This window comes from Anas acuta, chromosome 9, assembly GCF_963932015.1.
Source record: "Anas acuta chromosome 9, bAnaAcu1.1, whole genome shotgun sequence".
NCBI classification, from domain to species: Eukaryota; Metazoa; Chordata; class Aves; order Anseriformes; family Anatidae; genus Anas; species Anas acuta.
In genome coordinates, this window is record NC_088987.1 from 5,710,866 (window position 1) to 5,738,322 (window position 27,457).

Consider the following 27,457-nt stretch of genomic DNA (forward strand, 5'->3'; position numbering starts at 1 on the left):
CATATCACTCTCTTCCAGCAGCAGTGAGAACAAAGTGATGTTATTATCCATAAGCCCAGATCCAACACTGAGTTCTCTATGTAATATATCTCCAGCTCTTCCCCTAATCAGCATTGTCCTGTAGAAGTCAGAAAGGCTTTCTCATAGGTATTTCTGCCCAACACATACAGCTGGCAGATGAGAGCAGAAAGGGGTATTTAAGAAATAAAAGGCTAATCACTGCCCCTCTACAGCATGTAGATATTTGAATAATATGCACATCATTGTATAAGCAAAATAGAAGAGATCAACTTATGAATGTGAAAAAATGTCAACCTTTACACAGAAGAATTACTTGCACTTCTGGACTAAATAAGTCAACCTTTACACAGAAGAATTGCACTTCTAGACTAACAAGCCTCAGAAAAAGCAGAATGCTGCAAAATGCAGTATAACCGTGCCAATAATTTTCCATAGAGCTCAAGTGCTTTCTCTAGCAAAACACTCCCTGAGTAAGGACAGCAAATGCTGTGGAAAGTGACAAAAATATTTGTTGTTTTAAAAAATGTATGTGGTCAGAAAAATGACTGCAAAAAAATGACAGTAGATCTACGTCCTGTGTATTTTCAGTCTTTCTGCTGATGCCTGTGGAAAAGTAAGTACGTGCTATTCTTTACACCAGTTAGCACTGCAGAGCCAACACATCTCTGGGAAGGAATGAGCTGGATTCTGACCTGGCTGTATTAATTAAGTCCCAAATGTAGAGTCTTTATTGTAGATGATGATGCATGGACTGTAAACAATACAACTCGATGTTCAGATCTCAGGCAGAATTTTAGTGGTGGAAATCAGAAAACCATTTAAGTCAAGTAAATCTCATCAGGAATCATTCACAACAATGTACATTGAACTCGCTGACACCACTTATAGGCTCATTTTTCAGCATATAATTGCATTTTAACACAAATTTCTTCAGTCCTTGTCCTTGAAGTCCTCTTTGTTCATCTGTAAAACAGATGAACAAAGTTCTTTGAGCAGTGGTTAGACCAGCTCAGCACAATGAAAACATTAACTTTTCTGGAACCAGCTGCTTTCTAGCCTACATATGGTACTTAGGCACTACCAGAGATGAGAGGAACCACCCTTTCTGTAGCAATATATACATTTTTCATTGCATTTTTTTTCTTTTCTTTCTACTTTTTTTTTTTTTTTTTCTTTTTTCCCTGGCTGTTCCAAGAACATGAGAACATGTTCTAAGGATGTGGGACAGTTTCTGAAGACACTAGGAAATTACTGTGTGATTAAATATGTGCATTTTAAGTTTTCTCCACTGATAATGTTTAACTTTAAAGCAATTTCCTGTCCTGTTAAGGGCTGTTTTAATTTTAACAGATGGTACCATTTTTCATCATCAAAACTGTAAACCTTTATGTAATTTACTTGCATATAATTTGTATTTATTTCCTTGCAGGTTCTTAATTTTTTGAATGTAATAGCTCTCATTGGATTCTGCCATGTACCGCTATGCTATGCCAAATATTCAGCATTGATTTTCATATTGACTTACATCAATTGTGTCATTAGTGTGAAATGGATGGGAAACATATCAAATATAATATTCTGAATGTTTTCATTCTTCAATCTGATATTAATAATTCAGAATGTATTTAACAGAGAGTATGCATTTAAATCTCTGCCAGGATTTGAAAATAAATTTACCACAACCTCCTGTGACTATATTGGTTCTGTGCTGGCTTATGCACTGTAATTTTTCCGTTCTGTTCCTCTGCCATGTGTATTCCCTCCTTCTAGCTGTCCAAAGCACTTCTACAAGAGTCTGCCCTTCTCAGCCCCATGATTCATCAAACAAAATCACTCAAGGCCCCAGCTGATGTACTTGTATCATCTCAAATAATTCCTACTTTCCCTTATTCTATCAATTACCTTCTGTTCTGAAAAAAAAAAAAACACCAAAAAACCTGCTTTCACAGCAAACTTTTTCTACATTATGTGGCAATTCTCCTAGAGTCTGCAGCCCTCCTGCAAGGCAGATGGGGAATTCTGTGACAGCTCCAGTTAAAATTAAAATGGAAGTTTCTGATGAATTCAATATGAAAATGAAATTTTGACTGAAATAGTAGCTCTTCTGTTTTCATTTTCAGCTTAACTTGGATTGAGTTTATACTAGCCTCGTATTTACAGTTCACAATATACTGCAGATTTTCGGATTGGTAGTACAGTGCTGTGTTGTGAGAGGGCTGAGGTGGACGTGGAGGTCGGGATCTTGCAGGCCCTTCGTAGGCCGCAGCGGCCAGCAGAGCATCGGCGCTCTCAGGCGATCGCGTTCACTGCAGGTACCTGAGGCAGCGTGCGCTTCCCAGGCCCCTGAAATCTGAAAGGATGACCGAGGCAGATGGAAGCGCAGATGTTTCTGCTGAAATGATGTCTGGTGAAACAGTGAGCATGTAATTGAAATGATCGTCTTTGGGTCTCAGAGTTAATTCACCGTTGAGGTAAAGGTGTACCGAGGCTGTGGCCGGTGTGTTCAGACTGCCTGCAGGCTCAGGAAGCAGTTGTCTGTCAGTCCTACCCGGGCTGCACTTTCTTGCTGCCTTGCTCTACTCACTGCTGACAGGAAACCATTTTCAAATGTACATTTTGTTTCTCAAATGCAAGCTGAAGCTAATCCTAACTCCAGCCCTATTTAACAATCTTTCCAGCTATCTCACCTTACTACTTTCTATGGTTCAGATATGCACAGTTTTATCGTTACTGTACTCTGCTTGTTATAGCTTTGTGTTCTTCTCTCCTACCATTTCTATGTTTTCCTCAAACTGTACTTATGCCAGAAATCTTTCCTTCTTAGCTGAACGTGCCAGTAATCACTCTTCATTCAACATGTTCTGACTGTCATTCTGTGTTTTCCCTCATGTTGGTTCCTCTTGTCTCCCTTTGCATTCAGGCATTTCATGACAGCAGGTTATATTATTCCATATTGGTAAAACACCCTGTGAATGTATAAACTTATATACATGATTTTTAAGAATCACGTAGAGCTGAAGAAGTGATATTTTAAAATTCTTTGGGCCTGATTTCAGTTTGGCATGTGTTGACTTGTGCTGAAATTGCAATGTGTTTTTTAAGTTGGTTGACACTCGAGTTATTCAGATGGTGTATATCTGACGAAGAACAGTACGAGGCAAACTGAAGTTGATGAGTGTTTGGGACAGACAGGTGTGACATTCATCAGTTGTACAGGTGATACAAGCAAAAGATGATATGCCAGTTGTTTTTAGTTTACGTGTTAGGATACAGCTCTACATGACCTAGCCTCTTCAGAGCATTTGTGTACTTTTGCTGTTAAACACATTTTCAATACTGATTTCAGAGGTGTTTTGTCTGCATCTATTCTAAAACACCACATGTTATTTTACCTTATTACTATTATAACATTTTTCTTTTCATGTTGCATAATTGTTAAGCTAGTAAATGTGTTGGACTTAAATGGATGCTGTCATATTTCTGTACAATTTCTTTGTATCCTTTTTCCTCACAGGGGATGGAAAACAAAGCTTTCAGGCCTTTTATATGGGTTAGCCTTTGCCTATTTATTGTATTTATTGTGCTTTTTCTCACCTGAATTTTTTTTTTATTTATTTTTGATGGGAGTTTGCACTAATGGCTTTTTGTTAACTGCTATTGTTGTCCCCCAGTATCAGAGATAAAAATGGTGCTGCTCTGGGAATTGGTCATGACAGTTTGGTGCAACTGCTGTTGCTACAGAACAACTATCTTGGAAAATAAAATGTTTTATTTGTTCTGAAGGATATCCATGACCACTGTCGATCATATAAGGGGAATTTTTTCCCTAGCAGTTTCTTTAGAAGATCAGCTTTCCCTTGTGTAGTTAACTCAGTGGGTCATCCATTGTGCTAATCACTTATGGCCTCAGTGCATCAGAGGAAGATGCATCACACCCAGCAGATAGCAGTAGCTGTGGAATATTGCTATAAATTCACTTTTTTTTTTTTTTTTTTTTTTTTCCGTCTTTCCCTTCCCCTTTCATCTGAGAGCATATATAATGAACAGCATGAAGGCCCACAGTCTAAGACAAATCTCCAAGCTCCAGCCATCCTGGCCCTGGCCTCTACCTGTATTCTTCTGACTGCCTTACGGATCTGCTGTAGGAGAGCTGCCTTTGTTGCTTGAAGGACACCTTCTGCTCCTTTTCACTTGTTAACTAACATGTGAAATCGTGCATGTTTATATGATAGTGATATTTCCATATTCTATTGATATGGAAATAAAAACCTGATTATTGCAGAAATGTCTGAAACTTTTGTTGTTGTTGTTGAAGCTAGCTAGGATACCAGAAACAGGCCAACTCTGCCAGTGGGGACTTTTACAAAAGTTCATGTATCATGTTAAGGTGTGAAAAATGCAGCCCTACAAAATACTTGATCTGCAAAAATAATTACATATAGTCTTGACTTGTAGAGAAGCTGGGAAAATCAGCCTTTTTTGAGGTGCTTAGCCATTTTCAAGATCAAACACTACTTTGTAACAACTCTGACCAGGTAGATTTGGCCAACATTTTTATGACCACAGCTTTTCACTGGGTTACCTTGAATTGGTTGAAACACAGATCCAGGTACTTCTGAACGTAGTCTTCTGTGAATAAAAATCAAGTGGAAATCTGCTGTGTATTACCCACAGTAAAGTAGCTTGAATCTCATCTGAATGGTTCTGATTTTGTCCTATTTTTTCCTGATAGTAGATTATTTAAATGCCAGTTTTACTTTAACCTTCAGAAATAAGGAGGCTGGTAATCCAGTTATATTTTGTGTTTGCAAATTGTAGTATTTTATTAATTTGTTGAGATTATTTTGTCTAATTTTTGCTTAAATCAGCTTTCCATCATGCATGCCTTTCCTGACTGGTTTTGTTTTCTGATGTGCAGTGTCACATAACACAGTATACATCTAGAGTATTTACTTTTTTGTCAGGGTAATACAGAACATTTTCAAACTTATCTCCAGAAAATCTCATAGAGATCTGACAAGATAATGGCTTTTGCCTGTACCCCATGCCTTTTCACGTTTAGTTATTCAGTCTCTTATCTGGTGCTGTGAGCTCCTTAGATAAGTGTTACTTGATTGTTTAATAACTAAGGTGCTTTTCATAATGCCTATCATGCTGCCAGAAACCATGCTGTTTATTTCATTCATGTTCTGATCAATTGGGTATTAAGTAATTACTATTCTGGGCCATCTCCAAAGGCTCTTTGCCTCTGCAATACCCTCCATTACAAGGATGCTGTATTCTGGCACTCGGTTGTGTTGAGGTGTGTTGTAACTAATTACTGGAGAGCAGTTAACAAATACATTTCTTGGTCCATAGGAGCCAAATTACATGCATTGCCAGCAACACTGAACCAAGCGATTCGGTGTCATGCACGTGAAAGTGTTCTGCAGATCTTGAAAATGATGTTGATTTTTCTTATGACAAGTGTGGTAGGATTCTGTTTAAAATGTTTAGTTTGGTGCCCTAGGCCAAACATCCCCACCAGGCTGTCGTTAGAGGCTATCTAAATGGCCGAGCACTCATTAAGGGTGGAGAGCACTTAGTCTGCACCTGCAGAAGAGCAAATGGTGTGGCTTCCTCTGCAGGGAGTCGAATACACTCTCACCAAATCATGCTCCGTGAACCACACCAGCCTACAGTAAGTGGGGGAGAGCAGGGATTTGCTTCAAAATTGCTCTGCTGCTCTGAGCCAAAATGCGAATGTAAAAACAGCCTTTGTGTCTATATCTCTGCTGTGCTTTATCCCCCTTCTCTCTGTATTACTTGTTAGAAAGATAGATCTTACAGCGGGGTAGCTTTGTGATCAGAAGTGTGTTAACCATGGTGTGGTAGTTGGTTGGTTATAAGAAACTCCCATGATAGAAGCGGCTGTGAGGGAGTTTTACATCTGTCTTCCAAAGCATACATTGCTCTTCTGCTCGTTGTGAAAGAGCTGGAAGACATAAAAATAAAATAAAACAAATAAAAAGCCCATGCAATTGCACCAAACCCTCAGTCATGATACATAACTGCAGTAGGCAATTGTAATCACAAGGTCTTTTTTTATTTTATTTTATTTTATTTTTTTTTTTTACAAATGTTTGTCCTGCAAAAGCAAAGCAGTAATAAAAGCAAGTCACCAGTGGGGATCACTGGAAAGGTGACCAGGGCATGCCTTTGCTGACATTCAACGTGCCTGCAGCAGCAAGGGAGATAGATTTATATTAACAACTGAGATTGTAAAAGAAATACTGAAAACCAAGCCCCAAACCCTGCGCCTTAGCAGAATCATGTGACAAAAATCTTAATGAAAGTGGGAAACACCATGAATTCACTTCATTTTCTTTACAAAGGAATCTAGTGATCCTCTTTCAGGCAGTTCATAAGACAGACTGCTAAGTAAAGAATAACAGGGAGTGATTTACATTATCACCGAATTCAATCTTGAAGCCAGTAATTTTGGTGTCAACCTACAATTACAGGCAATCACTTCCACTCATCTCGTTGTTCTAGTCTGATACTGTTTACAGTGTGTACTTACCTAATGCACAGCAGCGCACAGAGCTGACCCTACTTTTGTTGTAATTGATCAGCTATTTAATATTTTCCTTACGATGTAACGTTTCTTCAGTGGAAAGCTATAGACAGATGAAAGCATTTCAAGTTAAAAGAGGAAAGAAATCCCTTTTCCATGTTGTTTCCCCCCTCTGCTTACTGTGTAGCCTTCCTTACAGAAATGGCATGTATCGGCTTGTGGCTTGAGCACGTTAAAAGGATTTCTTGCTAACGTAGGCATATGGCAGCCACCAGAAAGCACATGCATGTTCTGCCAAGATTGCAAAACTCTGGAAGACTTGAGCAGCACTGTCCTAGGGCTGGAGCCCCCCAGCTTTGTGCCAGACACAAGGTGAGCTGCTGCCATCCTGGTCATGGCAGAGGAGAGGCAAATGGCACTGCGTGTGTCAGATTTCAGGTTGGAGAGAGTACATTCCAACCTTGGAGAGGGATCTGTCCTTCTGTTTCTATGTCCAAGCCTTAGATTTATTTTTGTTGGTGACTGATTTAATTGGATTTCCTTTTTTTTTTTTTTTTTTTTTTTTTTTTTTTTTTCCCAAAGGTAATTCATTGAGTAATTGTTTAAAACTGTTTTCCAGTTAGCCTTGGAATACAGAGACATTACAGTACTCCCTTGAATGAAAAACAGGGGATTCTCCTTTCCGGTCCTCTGAAAAACCCCAAAGAACATTTACAGAATTGCTGATAGTCCTAGTTGCTCACAGATAGGTTTGCTTACTTTGTTGGGAACGTAGCAGATTTTGCCTTAACTGAAGTTCATCTCGTGAGCCACATGGAGCAATACCACTGACATTTCCATAATCTGGGTAGTGTCATTAAGGGAACTACGTTGATGATCACTCCTAGGTTGTATTGATATCAAGAAAATCTTAAACACCGCACATTGGCAAGTTGGAGAAGTGTAACCGCTTTCATGTGAATCATTCCAGTGTAGCATTTAAAAAAATTCTGGCAGCAATTTCAGTCTTCGTTTAGTTGTACTTGTTTGGAGAAGTGATAAAATAAAAAGATGCAGGTTTTGGGTTTTCAGTGTAACAGCTTACAGACAATATTGAAGTTTTTGATAATTACTGAGAGTTCCTCTGTGTGACACTTTTGATCATTATATTTTCATAAGAATTTCTGATTTTCTGAGGAACACAGACCTTTGTGAGTTTTTGCTGTTATAACTCTGTGGTTTCTTTTTTGGTAAGTGTAACCCTTACATAAGTTTTCTGTAAATTCTTCTCATTAGGCAAAATGTTGTGTTTGATTCATTTAACCCATCTACTTGTGTGATATGGCAGTCACTTCATTAAACATCTAGATGAGAATAAACAGAAAGCAAGCTGTCTTGCAAAAACAAGATCTTGTATAATATGTTAAACTATATTAATCATTCCAGTTTTACATATTAAAAGATAATTAGTGCTTATAGCATAAAAACCATGGTATACAAAAAGTGAAAACATTTTTGTAGTAGACACACACAGATATACACACTTAATTTTCATACAATAGTTAAAGCCCTGTTATATTTCAGCTGATATTCTCACATAATTTCCTTTCTCTTAAATAAATTTTCATCTTCCTTACTGAAATCTGCAACTCGTAATTTATGCGGTGTGGCACTTTGAAAGAAAGCCTGTACAGCATAAATTTAGGCTGAAGAAATATAATCTTCTAGTCAAAGAACAGCACTCTTTAGGGAGCTATACCTAGCTAGAGGTCTGGGGGAAGGAGAGCACGCGGCTGGTCTGTGGGGAGTTTTGTGTCATGCTGCTGTTGGCAATGATGAGGTCAGTGCGCTCCAGGCCGTGGCTCCGCAGGAGAGCGGCTGTTTCTGGTCCCCTGCTATCAGACGTGGATGTCTGAGGGGTTTTGGTGAATAATCTGCAAAACAGGGAGCTGCAGCTAATCCGTCCTGAAGCACCTAGGAGGACAGAGCTCGTACCTTGCCACCCATGTAGTTGTCCATGAACTCCTCTGCGGTGTGGGGCCCGCCACGCTGACAAGCCTTTATACCTTTCCTAGCATTTCAAAGCCAAAAGACATTGCAGCTCCCTCATACAGAAATCTTTTCCTTACTTTTCATTTAATGGTATTTTAAGTGTGTGTGTGCAAGTGAAGCTATAAGGATGATAACAACAATCTTGATTTGGCCAAGATGCATCTCTTTAGTGGCTGTTACGTAGGTGCACATTCAGAAGTTTTGATGAGTCGTAGAGTAGCAAGAAGTACTCGATGCTTTAGTGGGCACTTTTACTCTGATCCCAGTTCAGTCACCATTGAGATGTTGCTCTCATGCTGAGGAATAATCCGCAGTAAGTACCTGGGGTTTGATGCAGAGTGGGTGCTGTGCAGTTGATGGGTGAGGGAATCAAGTCCCCGGGGACATGAGTGGGGCGTTACTGAGGAACTGTGAAGCAGCAAAGATAAAAGGAGGATAATGGTTCATAACTTTCAAAAAAAGTGATTCTTACCCTTCACCTACGCAGTCCTTGTTATATTCAGACTTACTGCTGCTTACTTTCTGTTACTGCTGCTCAATTTTAGGAAAAAATTATTCACTCTTGTCTTTCTGCTGCTTTGTTTTGCCTTTTATTTTATTTTATTTTTGGATAGGGGTAGGGGAGCAGAGTCATGGAGAAAAAAAAAAGCTCATTATCTGTATAACTGTATTATTAAAATAGAAAATCCTACAGAGAGAATACTGCCTCTTTGCCTTCCTTTCCCAGGAGGTGTTTTTTTTCTTTCTTTTTTATTTTTTTTTTCCTCCCTCTCCTCCCCCTTTCCTTTACCTTAGAAGAAGGGAACAGGGAACAGTTAGCAGCAACTCTTCCTAAACACAGGACCTAGACTTGTACTGGATGCTGCATTTCAGGACTTCATCTAATCACAGCATAGAATAACAGGAAGCCTGAAAAATCATCTCCCAAAACAGAACCAAATTATCATTCTTTTTATCTCTTCAATCCCATTCAACTTCTCAGTGTAGTTGCAGTGGGTAGACCTTTTTTGGCTGTAAGTGAAGGCAGCTGTTGGCTCACAATACCTGATTCTAGCCAAAATGATCAGTCTGACAGTTTAACGAGCATTGATATTCATCCTCAACTTGTAAAAAGCATAAAGATGTATACTAACTGTAATGCAATAATAAAGATATATTCCCTAATGAATGTGAATTGCATCAAAACACAGAAACCTTGACAAGTTTGCGTGAGTTTCCATATCCAGGCTTTTGACCATGTGCTTTTACCTCAAAAGTAGCAGAAATATTGGGGTCTAGCATAAGCAGTGTGTTGTCTTCAATGGATTTAAATCCAAAAGGAACAAATATCGATGCAGTAAATGTAGGAAATACACTGTTGATCAATATAATATGCTAAACATGAGGTTATATAGTTATCAGTCTTATTTATTTATTTATTTATTTTTTAAGCAAGAAGGTATGCCAGAAGCATGGGTGAGGTTAACTGAATTAAATTTGCTTTGTAGTAATAATTTTATGTTGTGTTTTGAAATTAGACATATCTGCACTGTAAGTGGAAACTACCCATTTTATTTGGCTTATCTACCCTTCAGTTGCAGAAGTGAGTTATTTACTGCTGTGCAAAGGAAGAAGTCTTTTGGGTGTTGTAAAGCTGGAGCATGTTAGACCCTTTGGGTGGGTCCTGAACCTTTTATGTGTGCATGGTCATAAATGGTGCACAATACACTAATAAATAGGACCCAGGTAGCTTCAGTGGCACATACATGCCAGATGGAGCTATATACCTTATTTGTCAATGGAGCAGAATTTCAATGAGAAGACAAATGGGGCTAATAAAGCATAAAGCACTTGTAGCTTCACAGCGAGGTGCTGTGTATGCTTAAGGCATCAGTATGAGTTTTACAATATTAAAGATTACCTAAACGTGATGAAATTCAAAATTGTAGTTAGATGTAAGCACGGCACTGGATTAACTGATTACAGCAGCCTTTGAAAAAATGAACACAAAATCTGTAGATCTGTACTGTCTTGAACTTGAAAAATAAAGGAACACTGGAGTTAGGGAAAATTATCATTCTGTGATGTACACTTAACTTACTTTGAAGACGATAAAATTGAGCAATTTTACACAACTGAGTATTTAAAAGGGGAATTAGACGCATGCACGAGAGTGTGGGTGTATGGCCATACAGTGCTCGAATGCATTTCAGCTGGGATATTTCCCACCCCACTAAACTGAAGTATGCATTTTTTTTTCTTTTCCCCCCATTCCTTGCCAGTTCTTCTCAATCTGTCTCTTTTGTCTGTCATTGAAAAGAGAACATATGTTCTCTGGTAGGTTCTTTGTCACTTATCTAGTGTGATATAAGGAAAAAAAATCATGAAGCCCTGCCCAGCAAATTACCAATACTTGCTCCTGCAGATCTGGTTTGTCAGCCCCGAATGGCTGCCCCCTCAGCTCATGTGATACATCCCTGTCTGTAGGAGTCCGGTGCGAGGGTGCTGAGAGCCTTGGTTAGGATTGCAGCGGGCTGCTGCACTATGAGTCAGCTCTAGGAATAGCGTGCGCTTCTGGCAGCAGCCTAGGAGAAGTTTCAAGCCCTGTTAGTTGTTTCAGAGAAGGAGGAGAGTAGCCCCTATTGATGTCCTAGCCAAAATTAATCAGAATGATAAGAAAAACATTTCTCCTTTATTCCAAGGCATTATGTGAAATATTGCTGAAGCAGTAATGGCATCAATTTAATTGTGCAGTCTCATTATTACCAGATCACAAGGTAATTTCCACAGCTTTCTTTTTTTATATATATATGCAAAAAAATATTTTACTTATAACTATTTAAGTCCTGTGGTGGAATACTTTCCATTGATATTAATTTTATTCACATTCATATGGTTAGAAATGTTACTAAAGGACTGTGAAGTTGTTGTTGTTATTCCGAGTAAAGGATGGTCTTCTAGATGTCACATTATAAAAGAAGTTATGTCTTGCTTAAAGGGCTGAATCAGGACGATTATCCAGTAAAGAATTATTTTCAGATCATAATTCAGATCTCATTGCCATTTGTTATATCTGTGGGTCAGTTAAAAATGTTTTTAATACTTTTTCATTCTTTATTGTCTGTTCCTTATTACAGTAGGACTGGAATTGGCCTAACAATTAAGTGAACACCTAAGGAGTTAAGTATAATTATATGCTATTTCTCACTTGCAGTATCTTGCTACTTTACATGTTATGAAAGACAAATATTTCTCCTTTTTTTATGCACTAAGTTTAACAAGATAACACAAGACAATTCGTCAATCCCATTTTTTTTTCTTGTTCTTATAAAAACTACCAGTTAAACAAATGCCAGAAGGACGTCACTCAGTCTGCCAGTACAAAAAATCCTACGACCTGTCTTTATTCTCGTGGAGCCATTATTATCCTTCATTATTTATATGCAAGATAAAATAGCTGAGCTTACATTAATATGACTGGGAACAGAAGCTACACTTCTAGAGACAAACAGAGAGGATAGTAAAAGAAATGAGTAAATAATGGATTTCCTTTTCATCCTTCAGTTTATATTTTGTTACAGAATGCATTCTTTTCTCAATGCTCTCAAAACTAGCCGCCATAAATTACTGAAAGAACATGCTTTATATTATTACTTATTTTTTAAAAAGAAATAACTTTCTAATTCATCAATTTGTTTTCCTTTCCCCCCCTACCTTACAAACAGAATGAAAGAAGTCAATATTTATGTGAAATAACACCAAGTAATTGAAAGATATTGCTTAATAGCATTACCTGGCATTCTCTCCCTTTGGGTCACTTCCAAATTCATGTCTGTGCTCTGCCAACATACAATAGTGTCCTTGTTCAAATTCGTCTTGACATGGTTCCTACACACTGTAGGCAGACATGTCTTGGGTTGTGGTAGCCCAGAGATGTGGTTTGGTACCATCTTTGTTCTCATTGTTCCTGACTTTTCCATGTCTAAATATGTGTTCTGATCTGCAGTCCCTCAGCAGCAAAATACTATTTTATTTTATTTTATTGACTTTCTAATCCATCTAATATTTGTCGTTGAATCTTAAGAATTTCAAAGCACTTCAAAGTCATAAGAAAGAGTGTCTTCTGTACTGCAAAATATCATAATTGTTATGACTGCAAGATTTTTCTGACTTTTCTGAAGTGTCTGTAGTGAGGTCATGGGATTCTTTTTTTTTTTCTCTTTTGTGTCACAGTCATCACATATAAATCCTAGCTTCTCTCTTCTACTCTGAGGTGTCGTTCTTTCTAACTCACTAGGGTAATGTACACTAACCCTTACTAAATCCCTTCAGGGGCTCTTGCCAAGGACTAGTCTTGTTTTTGAGGTTGGAACTGTAGCATTCGGGGCCATCAGATAAGCTGTTGTTTTGATTTTATTTTATTTTTGCACAACTTAAATGATGAAATGTTAATGGGTCACAGTTAATTAATTCTTTCCATCATGACAAATGATTGCCTCCAGCAGATCTCCTCTTATGAATATAGAAAGCAGAGGGTCTTCTCTGATATTATTTGGACAAGTTACTTGACCTGTCAGTCTTGTTTAATTATTACAGCTGCCATTAAGAAGCAAATGTTAAATGTCAGAAGACAACGGCCCCCTAAAATGCCATGTGAACAAAGTGTTTTTTGCATTCAAAACCTTTCCTCTGTGTGAGAGCAATATTGATACAGACTGAAAATTCATCTTTGAGGTTTCATCAAATGATTATAAGTGTTGGAACCCTAACTCTTTTCCAAATCAAATCTAAGCCCAGTGTCCCACTGTGATGGGATGACTTGGACAAGCAGTGCCAATAGGATGACTTGTATATACAGCTGTTCACTTCTGAAGGTGTGCATTTTATAATGAGCATGCTTAATGGTTTAATTAAAAGGAGTACAGCCTCCTTTTCTATGATGAAGTGAGGAGAGATCTTCCCTCCTTTGTTCTGAATCTGTATGAATGTCGTTCCTGTGGTGAAAGTGGTGTGGAGGATGTGAGCAGCATAAGTTTCCAGTCTTAAGAAATCAGTGAGCCATCAGTGACTTTGTGCCGGGCCCTGAGCTGATGCACGGGTGGGCATACAGCCAACCTCAGGCAGTTCAAAGGCGGATGGCAGAAAATCAGGTGAATGGACTGAAGCAACGTGTGGTCATGAAGTAAAAATCTCAGGGAGCCTGACCTTGTATTTGTGTCCAGCAGCATGGTACTAGCGTGCACTTCAGTTAATTGCTTTTAAAGTATTTGATCGTTCCACTTACCAGCATAATGCTAGTACTGTGTCAGTGGAACAGCAGCAGAAGCTGGGCTTAAGGTCACACAACTGTTTACACCCCCCCCCCCCTCCCAAAAAAAAAAAAAAGAAAAAAGTAATAATAACCAGGTTATTGTTTAGCAGATTTTGCAGAGGAGGGGTAGGCTAATACTTCTGTTGTTTCTCTTCTCACACCCTAAACAGGTTATCGGTGGATGTACCTTATACTTATTCATCACAGGTGAATACAGATGGGCACAGAGAACACATGCATACGTCTCCTTTCACTGACAAATACTTGACTAGGCATGGATCTTGCTTAGGAAAGAGTAACGCTCTTGAATTGGGGAACGAAAAGCAGTGTGCACTAGGATGGCTGCCCTGAAGGTGGGGTAATGAGCAGCACTTTGCTTCTCTTTATGAACGATGCTTATATCTTTGAACCTCTGGAACCTTTTGGCTGGCCAAACTGTGTCAACAGAGGCATTTCCATCAAGTCCCACTGCGCTATTGGGGGCCCAACAGCCTTCAGGGCAACAGGGAAAGTGGTGCAGACCTCTGGTGGTGGGAGGTCATTTCTCCATGCTTTACAGCTCTTTGCAGTCTACAGGCAATCTAGCAAAGGCAAGGGCCATACTTCTTGCGGAGTCTGAGCTGCATTCTTTTGATGGCAGAATGGAAAATCACAAGCTTTGACGATTCATAATACTGCTTTATTGACAGCACTACACTAAGGTGTTCATTCTCTGTATATGAATTTTTGTATTTGCTAAGTGTAAGATTCCCATATAGTATGCATAAGTAGACTACAAAGAATAATAAGACAGTATAAAAAAACAAAACAAGAAACAACCAACACCTGGGAGCAACTGTCAACACATTGGCACCTGTAACTCTATCTACTACACTTGTTCATGACTATAGCTTAGCATCTATTTTTTTTCCAAACAATTATATATGAATTATTCATTCACAGCTGTGCCATGACATTGATATATATATATATATATACATACACACACAAATATATATATATATATATATATATATATATTTATTTCCTCCAGTGACCAGGGAGGTCTTATTATTCTAGCTAAATCATTTAGCATGAATTTATTATAATACTAATGATTTTTGATAGCTTTGTGCTTTTCAGTGTAGGTGAGGACTGAATCCCTGACATCTTTGTCAGTAAGTTCAAAACTGGTCATTTAAATTGAAAAAAAATATTAAGGAGAAGTCATACATAGTTGGTTGCTGTACGAGAAGCACTTCAGTATCTCCAGGCAGTTTTATTATCCCACTGTGTTTTCAGTACAGAGCCATGACCCTACACTGGGATAGAAGCCAAAGGATGAGCAGCATGAGATATTGTAATTTGGTTTTATTTGAGACCTTTTTAACAATATAATAATTTATGATAGCCAAGCTTTCCTTTCAGAAAAAGTATAAGAAAACTGTTTTTTTTTTTTTTTTTTTAAGTGATACATTTATAGGCAACATATATAATTAATCTAAATATCCTTGGTATTGTAGCGTGTAGGTATGAATGAGGTTAGAAATCTCACAGCAGGGATGGTGTACATTGAGTGCTTTGTTTAGAAAAGTGTTTGAGTCAGCACTGTTCTCTGACACGTGTTGTCTCTGTGCATCCGCAATATTCAGATACTGAAGAACCTATTTTGCTGAATCTAATTGATTCACACATTCTTTTCTGAAATTGTTTAATATCTCATGTTCACAAAGATAGCAACTTTTACACATCATTTCATTTAAAATGTGGGATTCTGGTTTATACTTGATAAGCTACGAACGATGCTGGGAAGCACTGCATTTTCATGAATAATAGCTGGAATACCTGAAACTTTTAAAGCAGCTTTTTTTCCCCCAAGTTTAATTGGAGCATTCTAATGTTTGCACATAATATGAAAATCATATTTTGTGACATTAAGCTTTCAAATGGCAGCTTTCAGTTCATGTTAAAGCAGAACTCCATCCTGCTGATGGATTCCAAACAATTGCCTGCTATAGCTGCAGACTTAGTCTGGATTTTCTGTGCTGTAAATAGAAACTGAAGTGAAGCTTGAAACGAGTCATCTTGCTTCAGCATGCACTAGGTTCTCAGAGCTGTACTGTTCTAAATAAGCACACGCATTCCAGGACTGTTCTGAATTGAGTTTCAAATTGAATTTCAAATTGTTGCTCACTTCCGAAAGGGAGCAATAGCAGGTCTTGGTGTTAACCTTTAAACAGAGGTTTTAGACAATTGTTAAGAAATGAGCGTAGCCATGTTTATCTTATTTGAATAGCCAGATCTATTCATAGTGATTTTCTGAATTTGTAGATTTGACATATTTTAGCTGGTATATCATGATTTTTATAATGCTGTTGCCCCTTCAGAGAGCTATTTCCTAAATATTTAGGGGGTAAATAAAGAACCTTCAAAAGTCTGATAGATGTTTTTATTAGCTGTTGCAACCTTTTAGAAATGCAGTGCTATCATGTTTGAATGGCTCTGCTATGAGACTTTTGGCAAACTGTGTTTCTTGGCTGAAATAACTAGTAAAATATTGATTTTGTTTACTAACTTTCCATGGACGTGGACAGATGACCATATGATTTCAGTCTGTTAATCTTGTGCTACTAACTCAAATAAAGAATGGTATTTTCTTTATTAAAAACAAACAAACAAAAAATCAAAAAACATACCTTATCAGTGGTTACACAGTACATTTTTTCAGGGTGAACATTTATTAGGCTGTTCTTATACCAGACTACTCTTATTAAATGTTAACTAAATTTATTTTAAAACTCCTGAAATCTGTGTTGCTTGTTCCGTGGTATGAATCTGTTATCTGTTAACGGAAAGGTAATGAGAAAGAGATGGTAAAAGTCAGATTTGCTGTTCATATCCTTATATCATTATATTGGGAGTATTTCTATCCCTAGAGCTTGATATACCGCTGGGAAAATTTCCCATTCATCGTAGATGGGCAGACTGTGGGTGTGGAAAAGTAAAGAAAACCATTTAAAAATTGACACAGCTTGCCAAAAAGGTAGATGGATTAGTCTCAGAAGAGCACAAGTAATAGGAAAAACGAAAGAGGCCACTGAACAGAAAGCTGATATGCAACCTATCTATTTTTTATTCCTTGTAAGGCCAGATATGCTCTATATGGTGCCTCAGCATTTGTTCTGTCAGTGAACCATACATGTCACAAAAATCTTAATGGAAAACTTGAGTTGCCTTAGAGCACTAGAGAACAGTAGTCTTCATGTCCTCCTGTCTTTCTGTTTTGCCCAAATAAGCAAGGATTTTCAATGGAAATATTTTAAAAATCTGAAGTAAGGATACTTGCCCTGCACTGGCAAGGCCATGCGATGCAGATTTAGATGTCTAGGAGCAGGTACCCAGTCTTACGCTGATGAGGTGTAGTGTTCTGCCTTACCTCCACAGTGCAACAGAAACAAAGTCACAATTACAAGCATTACAAAGCAAAATTGGCTAGTTTTATTGTAAATCTTGCTTACTGCAGTAGTGCTTACAAATCAGCCCAGATCCTTTTAAACTAGAAACACTGCAAACTCAAAGTAGTAGACAATTCCTGAGCTGAAGTTTACCATTAAAGTAGATAATGTGTCCAGATGTGGGACTGTTCCTTTTGTTTCTGCTGAGTTTGATGAGTTTATAGAGCTCATCGTTAGCTGCTGTGCTCAGTTACTACTACAATTCTATTAATGAAGATATTGCATTTTTTTTTTATTGGTGACATTATGCCCCCAGATGTATTGGAACTTTCTTTCATTTGGTAAAAATACAGTTGAAAGAAAACTTCAGCTACAGTAGACCCACACTAGAATGTATTCACATAATGGAAATGAAGCATATTAATTGGATATGTATGAAATGAAAATTGCCTCACACAGAAACAGAAATGAAACCTACTGTTTCCCAGGTATTAATTTTTATTTTTATTTTTTATTTTTTCCATCTGTTGTGATAACCATGGACATTTTATTATTATTATTATTATTATTTTTTCCATTTAAAAAGCCAGCAACACTCTTTGGAGATTCAAACTGAAAACATGCCTCCTTTAAAATGGATTGTTAAACTGAGACCTGGATTGCTGATTTATTTGCTGCTTTGTTTGAGTGGATCTAATCTGTATGTACACTGAGGATTCTACCTCCCTCAATTTCAGTGAAAAACTGCAATTAAGTCTTTGATGCAATAGGATTAAAGAATTGTATTGCATATGACATGACATTTGTGTGCAGAATTATTGAAGTTATGCTCTCAATGACATTTTTACTTGAATACAGAGATAAAGACAACCTAATTTATCTTGTATATCTCTTTCAGGACCATCCCTCTGTTTATAATACTTACGATTTTTCCAGTTTCATTTAAAGCATGCCATTTCCTTGGAATGTTATTTTGCAGCCTATTAGACCTCTTGTCTGTTTTCCTTTTTTAATATACAGTTTTCATATACCTTTAAAATATAGGAGACAGCAGTTTTTGAATTTTTGACCCCATGGAGCACAGTGAAAGTTGTAGAGAGGAAAAAAATGGCAGTAAGTTATACATTAATTAGATTTGATTTAGGACAAATGAGTACCAAATACTCGGTGAAATATTTATGTTCTGGAACCATCATTTTTTTGTAGCTTCTACTCTGTTTCTATTGCCACTTTATCTCCTGTACCATTTTAAGAGAAACAAAACTACTAATGAACACCTTCCTTTAGGAAATATTATAATTTTCTAATTTATTTTCTTTCTCTATAACCATAACTATATGTACAGAAGATCACTAGGGTAGTAAAAATGCCATGGATTTAGGCCTAGCATGACTGAAGTGCTTTTCCTTCACTAGCCAGGATGTATATATGCTCAGGTAGCATGCCAAGAGTCAGATGTCCTCTGATAAATGAAAAGGACAGAATAAAATCCTGTTCTTTAAGGGTACTTGCCATAAAATGAGATTGTAGATGCACAGATAAAATTATTACATTAAGCATTTATGCGGCTTCATATTGGAGATGTTTTTTCCCCTTCCAAGTATAAATGGTTGGCTGATGCTCGCATGTTCCAGGCTTGCACCATCATTCCCCTAAATACAGCCAAATTGTAAGCTACTTTATGACACAGGGTGGCTTCACACCCAGCATTATGTGGGGCTCTAAGCAGACAATGGCTTGGCACCAGTTTACTCAACAGATTTGTTTTGCTCTTTCCAGTTTGGAAGAGACTGATGTCAAAGGAGTTGATTTGGCCAATTGCTCAGGAAAAAAGCCCAAAAGACATCGCTCTTTAAGAGCAGCAAAATGAAATTCCATCCCACACCCACACCATAAGTGTCATGATGAGCTGGCAGACCTCACGGTCTTGACACAGGCCACACAACTTGGAAAATGCCAGGAACACCTCCTTTGGGGACAACAAGTACATCTCATGAAAACGGGCAGGATTATTTTCTGTACTTTAATCATGTTCCAAGTATCAAAAAGGCTCCACTCAAAGCTTTCAGATTTACCTTCCTGACAGAAAATTATGGTCCGTGCAATATCTGAATGATGAAACTGTAGGTAGATTTTACAGCAGCTCACAAACTGAAAAGGCCTATTTAAATAAAAGTGATTTAAAATGCTGATTATAAATTGAAAACAATAAATTAAAAGAAATTCAGTTCTTTTCTTAAAGAAAGACATACTAAAAAAAAAAATGAAATTGTTATTAATTTTATTGTACCTAATTATTTTGGTCATCATTTGACAGACTTTCCGAGATATTTTGGTATTTAATAATGGATGTACATGCACCGCACAGTTGTCAGAACAGACAAATTAAGCTAAATCAGTAGGGATTGAATTCAGAAGGCTCTGAACACCTAACACGTATAGCAGGAACTGTGCCTAGCTACTTGATATTCTGCATCTTCTGCTTCCAAATTTTTGAATTAATAGATCACATACTTTCCTGCTAGTCTCTTATCACAGACTTGCTGGTTATTAGCTCATTGCCGTTTTCCCAACATTCAAGGAATTAATCCAAATGAGAAGATATTCTTCAGCTCATTAAGATTTGTGAGGCGCTATTGGCTCAGTATATTTTTAAATGAGCATTTAAAAGATTTTAATAGATTGTAAGACCTTTATATTTTAACATTATATTTTAACATTGCTGATCATAATGTCACAGAAATCTAAATGTGATAATTTTAAAAACAGAAATGCTTGTAATTTAAATTAAGTAGCCATGTTTCAAAATTGATTTCTACTTCTGCTCATAATATGGGTAGTGGTAAAAATGAATCAGAAAAGAAAATAAATACCTAAACTCTGTTATTACACAGCCCAATCCTTCAGTCCACACACTGTAACACTAAACCCACATCTATGTGGTGTGCATATAATTCTGTATAATGCAAGTTCAGTAATATAACTACCTTCTCATTATGGTGATACACGTGGTAATGAAGCATTGCATGTTGTAATTCTAACTTCTCTCCAGGGACGCGAGGCTCATTTTGAAGTCTCATATCACAACCCCTCTCCTGGTTGAAGGCTTAGCAGAGATGAGATGGTTATGTTATTCCCTGGCCTCCCTGTAAACTATCCCAAGAGATCAGCTTGCTTTGATGTTGCAGAATTTAGTGGAGAGGCAAGGAGGCAATATTTATACCAATATTAAACATGAACATCTGCAGTTTACATTTGGGTCACTGGTCTATCTTAAATGGATTTCTACGTTGAATTACAAGGATGTTTTCGTATGGCCACAGAATCTAGGTGGGTGGTGGCAGAATGTGTTGAGTTAATCTCCCAGAGTACTGGTAAGCAATCCCATAATTTGTGTGCTTTACAATGATCCAGCTGAGAAACTCATCCAGGAGCATAAAAGAACCCTGATGAGAAAAAGATAAGCAACATATGTAAGTACAATCTTAGAACAGAGCTGCTAGTGTTAATAGGATATTTTGTAGGAATCTCATTAGGCTGTAACTAGAATTTACATACTGAACAATACTGAGCTAAATCTTTCCTTAAGGGGCAAAAATGAAATGTAAACCTAACTTCTCCCAGGCTTAACGTATTCACTGAAAATAATTTACTTCATCATAGACAGCAGCTACTGTTTTTCCTTTCTTCCCTCTGCTTCCTCAGTGTTCCTGACGCATTGAACCCCTAATCCATTGACCACATTAAAACTAGTCATCTGTGATGCAGTGTATAAAATTCTGCCTAGTCTGGGTTTGAAAATCTTTCACTAGCCATCCAAGCTTCATTGTTTTTCTGTCATGGGAAACCTCTGTGTGCTATGATATTCTTCAGAATGAAGATTCTAAATCACCAGGAGAGGAGAAAAAGAAAATTATAAGGAGTCTGAGAATGTAAGAACTGTGACTGAAGCTGCAAAACACATACACTGCATGAGAGTTTCAGTGAAAAGGAAATCCATTTCATAGTTACATTTCCAGGGTTTGCAGTTGTCTTCTGCATTACACCCACAGAATGCTCTATTTCTTTCAACTATCAAGGTTACTGCTCTTCAGATACACTTCTCCTACTGCGTTTACAAATCAATTAAGTCAAAAGAACAAAGCTTTTTTACATGCTAGAGACGTAATGCTCATTAAATTTTGGATAAGGTGCAAAGACAATTACTTCTAAAAATGGATGAAATTAATTGCACTCTTGGTTTCTTTTGATCTTCTACAGCTTACATTATGCTTGTTGGTTTTCTTCCTCCTGTCTTGAATGTATTGGTATTTCAGAGACAGTCATGGGCTAGTGATTAAAACAATATTTTTATGAATAAATTTGAGTATGCAATGTCTGCTCCAAACATAATAAGACTGAGTGAAGGAAAATTATCTGAGATCTGGTCAGTCCTTGCTTTCCAACCATTATCAGTGCAGCAATATGCACATTATTATGCGGTGGGGTCACTCTAGGTCCTAACAGGTCTCTGTTTTCTTTCTCCCCTGCTGCCATAGATTTAGGTTCTGTAGTGATTTTGTGTACATGGCAGTTTATCTCTGGCTATTCATGTACTCAACCCAAACTTGCTTTTCATTAGACTATTTGGACACAAGCATGCACTGAGGACTTGGGCTCCGGGCAGCCCCTGTGGCTTGGCAGAAAGGGAGGATTTTGGTCAAGTGCCTGCAGAATGGGGTCAGGCAGCAAAGACTACGTGGACAACGTTGTTCTCCTGTCAAGTTGTGCAATACAGTGTGAGATTTGGAGGCAGCCCGTCTGTGGTCATCCATGTGCTAGCAAGGGGGGATGGGAGATGAGATAGTCTGAGAATAAAGCGTGTTTTCCCCTCTAGACTCCTCCTAGACTGGTCTGACATAGGGCAGTCCCAGTATAGCTTCTAAATCTCAGTTTCTCTTACTATAACACAACAAATACCCATCATTTTTCAGGGAAAATAGTGAGGATTAATTAATGTTTTTGAATTCATAATATTCACAGTAGGTCCTAATTAGTGTTACAGATGCAATACAGTTGTCTTAGTATAAAGTTTCACAGAAGTGACATCCACAAGTACTGTTTGTTTAAATTTTCTTTTAGCTCCTGGTTGATGAGTGTTTCTTCTGAAATGCATAATGATCTAGCAATTGCCTTTATGAAAGAACACATTTTTTTTTCTTGTTGTTATATGCTATTTTAATACAAATAGCTTTTGAAAACAAAAACACTCTTCTCACTAATTTTTTTTCCTCATGGTTTAAGTGTGGGGAAGTGGACACTTCTCAGTTTAGCATGTAATTATGAAAAAATCAAGATAATATGCTTATAATTATATACAAGAAGTGGAGTAATATCAAAAGATCTACGATTCAGAAGATAAACACTTTACTGAAAGTGTTTGCGTGTTTGAGCATTCCTGCAGTGAATCCCATACTTGAGCAAGTCACCTGTGGTCAGTAGAAATACTGGCTGAGTACCAATAACAGGATTGTGCTCGTTTCACCTGCACGTAGGCAACATGCAGATTTCTGTGGATACATACATCTAGTCAACAAAATGTGTATATTATTTCTCTCTTCTGAATGCAGTTAGTGAGAGTAGCAGGAACAGGAGCCTTGGTGGGTGTTGGATGGGGAGGAGGTTGCATCACCAGCATTTTCCATCCTGAGTATTTGCCTGCTCAGTGCTCAGGAAGGATTGAGGGCCACGGCTGTTAGGACTGCTTCTGAATGAGAGATGAGGCTTCTGGGAAGGAGGGTAGTTCTTAATTCCTCAGTCTTTGTCTGGGGATAGCCTGTCTGCCACATAAGATGATACTGGACTTTGATAAACTGCTGGGGAGTATTTTGTGTATTTAGATGATAACATGCAGCTATTATTAAACTTTATTTTATCTCTATTTCCTTGCCCGTCATGCAGGGTACATAAAAGGAGGAGAAAAAAAAATACCCAATTTTGCTCCTGATGAATTTTACACAGAAATAAGTATTATTTATTTATTTATTTATTTATTTATTTATTTATTTATTTTACAAATAGGATGTTTTCTTTATGAAATTCTAATCCAGACTGCTGATGTGAATGGCACTTTCCCCGTTCACCTCAGTGATGCTTAATCTGCCAAACGTGTTGTAAAGGTTGATCGCTGCAGTTCCATGACAGATACAGAACAATAGCACTCTCTTTTTCTACAGATGGGGAAACATAGCATAAGTGACTGTCTCAAGGAGACATGGTTTGGCAGCAATAGAGTAAAGCATCTGGAAAACTGGAGAATTCTTGGGTCTGAGCCTAAATGTGTTTGATATCTGTATTTGTGGTGAGGAGCTATCTACAGGATGAGGACTAAATTCTTCTAATGAAACTATTAATCATAAAGCATCAAGGACCACAATTTTATTCTCCCTATCAAATGATTTCTATGGGCAAGTGTATTAGGTGAGTATGAGGCAAATGTCTGTTGATTAAGGGCTAAGCTTGGAGTCTTCACCATGTTCTTTTGCTGAATGATTGATGAAGCTCAACTATAATTAAATTTAAAACCATAGATTTGGCAGAGAACAGTATCCATTAACAGGACTGATGTCATTCTATTCCATATGATTCATGAACAAGTAGCAGTATGTGTTTCTTACTGTTTACCTGATGTCCTAGGACATTAAAGTTAATGGTGAAGATCTTGGGACATGGCTTTTTTTTCTTTTTTCTTTTTTTCTTAATATCAGAGTAAACTGTAAGCTTAACTTTGCCTAATTTCTGCATTCACAAAAGAGGAATAATGTTCTTAGAAGGTTTAGTATTCTGTTTATGATTGTTTAACATTCAGCATCAATGCTTTCATTGCACAGACGTTGGCATTTTACTCATTATCATTTTGGTTTTCATGCCAGGTTCTTGCAAGAAGTGTATTTGATGCCAGGTGCCAAATAACCTTTTGTCATCTTGCTGAATGAGGCACAGCTTTTGTTCTGCAGTCAAAAATTACATCCAGATCTTATGAGCATTAAAAAATATATCCATCTTTTCTTCTCCCTTCCTCTCTGACACACACACAATTTGGCAAGGACTTCTAGTACCTCTGAATCTATACGTTCTGCTCAAAGTGAGAAGAGAAATACCTCTCATTTCTTAAGATCATCTCTGGCCAATTAAAGACCTGTGCTAATTAATATTTTTTTCTAATCTGCCCAATACTTTGCTGTAAGAGTGCTGGCCAGACTGTAGAGCCATGATGTCTCTGTAAAACAAAGTGTGTTGGACCTTGAGACTTGAGAAGGCTCTAAAACATCAGAAATTTTACCTATAAATTGTTGTGTGCATTAACCACGCGTACAGCTACGTGTGCCAGATATATGTAGGATGATCGTTCTGAGTCATGCTTTCAAAAAGAAAAGCCAGAAGAAAGAACATAACACAAACATGTAAATCCTTTAATTAATTCAAGAATTATTTATGTTAAATTATCGTACATTCACAGAATTACACATCTGCATTTTTCTCAACACACTCAGCTATTTTAAACCTACCAGCTAATTCCTAATTTGCTTTCATATATTCTTTGAAAAGAAAAGCTTAAGAATTCTTCTGTAAACCAGATCATTCCAGTGAAATCACTTTATTACTGCAATCCTTTATACAGCACTTTGGTGATAAAAGAGTCTATCTTGGAAAGGGGAGTCTTGGAATTTGCAAAGTGTTGTGGTAGGGGGTTGTTCTGTTTTGTCACTGTTTTATTAATTCCCCTTTTCACTTGGTTTTATTTTTAAATAAAACGGAGTGGAACAAACCTGTCCATGTATAAATCAACATAATCTTTCTCTCTATTTAATTCAGCCAAAGAAATGACTTTAAATACTCTCCTATAGTTCTCGAATAGTTTCCAAGAAAAAAATGTTTTATGATGCAAACTACTACCGTTTCTTTCTCCAATAAACCTGTCAGGGGATTTGAGTTATTTACTTGCCCTTTCAGGAAAAATAAAAAATATCTGAAGACCTTAAGAAAGTGTAGGCTTGATTCATTACAAATTACACAATGTTGTTTCTTAGCAGTTGAGCACAGTTTAGGAAAACCTCTCATCAAATCAGGGTATGGCTTAAAGACTCAGGGCTTGGCTTCTGTAAACTGCTTTACTTTGTGGAACCCAAGGGTGCTCCATTAACAGGCACCAGCTGAAGCTTTGGCCATCCTAGTCTCTTCAAATGCTGCTTTCATTTCCCAACTTGGTTGGCAGGGAAGTATTCAAAACTCCCTTGGAATTTAGCTTCTTGTTCTGCAATTCTTTGACACGTATTTTGTGAATCATTCCACAAGGACGGTTTCTAAAATAATAAAGCAGTCCCAGTGCCTGCTCCACTGATAGCTGTCAGTTTTCTTCAGTTCTGTCCTTCCAAGCAGAGTAATTTCTCCACTATTCCAGTGTGACTGGTGGTCATATCGAGTCATTATCTGTGAGAGGGATCATGTACAAGGCGCATCAACTTAGATAAATATTACCTGTCTATATGTATAGATATTACCAGTTACAACCTGTACATAGGCAAGCCATATGCTGTTTTACTCGGTAGTGTCCAGTCTTTCCCTAAAACGAGCATCAGAAATTGCTGAGTGAAGACCAAAAACCGAATTATTAACTGCAATAATCCCTCACCTTCCTGCATGCAGGAGAGGAATGCTGCAATGCCTTTACATGAATTAAGGATCCAATATATGCTTTAAGCAGAAACACAGTTTTAAGCAGATGCACAGTCCTGTGGAAGCTGAGACTTTTATTATTTCTTCCCCTCATTCTCTGTTTAACTTCTCTGGAGGTTGTTCTCCTTGCCAGCTCCTTTGGGTGCTGGGCTCTCCCAGCTGTGTCCAACACGGAACATCTCCCTCCTCCTCCTCTTCATTTCACTCTTCATCTCACTGCCGGCTGGCTCACATGCAGCACAGTGCAGCACATCGCCTCCCTCTCCGACCCCTCGTGGGATGCCTGGCAGCTCGGCTGGGCACTCACCTTGCGCAGCATTTGTGCAAGAGGGCAGGGAGGATGTGCAAGAGCCAAAAGGGCTGTCAAATGTCAGGTTGTTGCTCACTGTGCAGAGGTGACAGAGGGCGCAGGGAGAGAGCTCGTGACTTCTTTTCTCCCGCTGCTGCCATCCCTTTCTGTGTGGCAGCGTGACTCACGCGCTGGCGCTCGTGCTCCCTTGCCCCACACCTTCACAATCGCAGCCTCAAAGAATGTGTGGGGGAATAAGGAATAAAGCTTGCTGGTTTTTGTGAAGAGCAAAATAGGTTTTCTGCTTGGTAACTGGATGAAGTCCTTTCCTTGGATGACTAGCATGAAAATACACTGCAACCACACAGCGAGAAGGGATAGGGAGCCAACAGGCATTAACAGCACACAAAGGTGCAAACAGTCCTCGTTTAGGAGAGTCTAAAAATGACTTTCCTCCAGAATAGACAAAAGCTGTTATCCCACCATCAGGAGGGGCGCCTGCCTGCATCGTGCTGCGAGGCAGGAACGTATGGGCCTGTGGTCGGTGCAGGCCTGGGGTGGTGCTGGTAATGCGGGGACAGTGGAAGCCTTAGCCTAAGTTCCTCCCCTGGTTCCTTCCAGGACCACTGTGCTCCCTACTGTCCTCTTCTCACCTCCGCACCCTGGTTCTAACTAATTGGATCCGCTTGTCAAGATGATACAGATCTAATTACCCTGTATCTAAATTGCGCTGGAGGGTGACTTGGCAGAAGCACTCTCCACTCCATGAAGCATATCAGTATGAAAGATCTGTAACCTTTCTTTTAGTCACTCCAGGTCTAGTGTTGATTTTTCTTTGTCTGCTCTTGTGTTGGTTTCTAACACCTTGAACTCTGCAGTGCTGCTGCATGTTTAATAACCAAATTTTAGAACTTGCTGACACATTAGAGCTTATTGTCTGTTGGTTTATAACATTGATAAGTTCCTCCTAGATGTGGAGCTTTGTCAAATGTTTTCTGACAATCTAAATAACTAACATCTTTGACATTTACTGCACCCCTTTGCCAGGCTAGGCAGTAATAAGCTCAATGAAATCTGAGTTACTGAGGCATGACCTGAAACAATATTAGCTGTCCTTGATT

At 38.1% G+C, this 27,457-nt stretch overlaps 1 protein-coding gene across 3 annotated transcripts in view; it reads left to right on the forward strand.

Moving 5' to 3' along the window:
- NLGN1 (neuroligin 1) overlaps nt 1-27,457 on the forward strand; it is a 423,896-nt gene that overhangs the window by 68,967 nt on the left and 327,472 nt on the right. The window contains exon 1 of one of the 3 annotated variants that reach the window (XM_068691892.1): nt 5,635-5,701. The exons of the other annotated variants lie outside the window; for them this stretch is intronic. The gene's annotated coding sequence lies outside the window, so the exon portion shown is untranslated. Of the gene's footprint in view, nt 1-5,634; nt 5,702-27,457 lie in introns of those variants that run through there. 3 annotated transcript variants of the gene reach the window in all.